The sequence below is a fragment of the Corvus brachyrhynchos genome, unplaced genomic scaffold, assembly GCF_000691975.1.
Source record: "Corvus brachyrhynchos isolate BGI_N302 unplaced genomic scaffold, ASM69197v1 scaffold72, whole genome shotgun sequence".
NCBI lineage: Eukaryota > Metazoa > Chordata > Aves > Passeriformes > Corvidae > Corvus > Corvus brachyrhynchos.
The window spans coordinates 1,924,971-1,926,874 of NW_008236763.1; the positions used below are offsets into that span (position 1 = coordinate 1,924,971).

The 1,904-nt window shown below is 22.5% G+C and overlaps 1 protein-coding gene across 1 annotated transcript in view; it reads left to right on the forward strand.

Annotated features, from left to right (window-relative positions):
• The window catches only part of ATP2B4 (ATPase plasma membrane Ca2+ transporting 4), a 38,636-nt gene that overhangs the window by 12,939 nt on the left and 23,793 nt on the right, over positions 1-1,904 (forward strand). The gene's annotated exons all lie outside the window — the stretch shown is intronic.

Sequence of the window (1,904 nt, forward strand, 5' to 3'; positions counted from 1 at the left end):
TGGCCCGGGGAGGGTTTCGGAGTTCTTTTAGCCTGGGATGAGCTGTAGGAATGATTTCGTTCCGTCGCACCCGCTTCTTTCCCAGGTTTTTCGTGTATTTATCCATAAAAAATCAACCCCGGAGAGATTCTCGTTCCTTGGTTCTGAGTGATGCAATTCCCGGTGTTCGATCTCCTATTGGTTATTGATCCTTTCCAGGCTGATCTGGTCCTCTGTGGTTTCTCTTATTGATCTTTTCGCACTCTGGGTGTCTCTGGTTACGCCGGGGGGGTGATATTTAGTTAATTTCTGAATTTATAAATATTTCATTTCTGAATTTATAAATATTTATTTTTGTAACTTGATGTATGTTTATTTATAGTATGTATTTATATGATCCTTATTTATTTATAATATGTATTGATATGATCCTTATTTATTTATATCATTGATATGATCCTTATTTACTTGTAATATGTATTTATATGATCCATATTTATTTATAATATTTATTTATATGATCCATATTTATTTGTAATATGTATTTATATGATCCCTATTTATTTATAATATTTATTTATATGATCCATATTTATTTATAATATGTATTGATATGATCCTTATTTATTTATAATATGTATTGATATGATCCATATTTATTTATATTTATTTATTTATCCATATTTATTTATAATATGTATTTATATGATACGTGTTTAATGTCTAAAGTCATAAATGTTTAATTTCTCAATTTAGACGTAATTGTAATATTTATATGGTAAATATTCATTCACATGATACATATTTATTTATAATATTTATTTCTATGATACCTAGTCATTTATAATAGTGATTTAATTAATATTTACCTGCTCTGTATCTTCTGGCTGGGGATGTTCAGCTTTTCAGGCCTCACCCAACCTTGGTGAACGGAGGCTTTTGAAGAGAAGCTTCATTTCCCAAAGACAAAAAAACCCTTTAAAAAAGTTTTTTAAAAATTTTATGTATTTATTAATTTTATTTAATTTATTTATTTTTATTTTTTAGTTATCTCTTTATATTTTACTGACTTATTTATTTTTCATTTATATTTTATTGATTTTAAAATTTGTTTAAATTTTCTTTCTTTCTTTTTAGTTATTTTTATTTTATTTATTTATCTTTTATTTATGATTTATTTGTTTCTATTTAATTTATTAGTATTTTATTTATTTTTCTCTATTTTATCTATTTATATTTAGTTCTATTTATTAGTATTTAATTTATTTATTTGTATTTTATCTATTTATATTTTGTTATATTTCTTTGTATTTTATTTATTTAGATTACATTTAGTTATATTTAGTTGTATTTTACTTATTTGTGTTTTATTTATTTATTTCTTTGTATTTTATTTATTTAGATTATATTTAGTTATGTTTCTTTGTATTTTATTTCTTTGTATTTTATTTATTTATTTATTTGTATTTTATTTATTTAGATTATATTTAGTTATATTTACTTGTATTTTATTTCTTTGTATTTTATTTATCTATTTATTTGTATTTTATTTATTTAGATTATATTTAGTTATATTTACTTGTATTTTATTTCTTTGTATTTTATTTATCTATTTATTTGTATTTTATTTATTTAGATTATATTTAGTTGTATTTCTTTGTATTTTATTTATTTATTTGTATCTTAGTTCTTTGTATTTTATTTCTTTGTACTTTATTTCTTTGTATTTTATTTCTTTCTTTCTTTGTATTTTACTGATTCCTATTTTATTCATTCACTTCTTTTGAACTGATTTCTATTTTATTTCATTACTCAGTTCATTCTAATTAATTTCATTTATATTTTATCCATTAGCGCCTCAGCTCCCCACTGCCGGGGCGGGCAGGGAGCTGCTCCTACACAAATCCCATAGGGACAGCAATGGG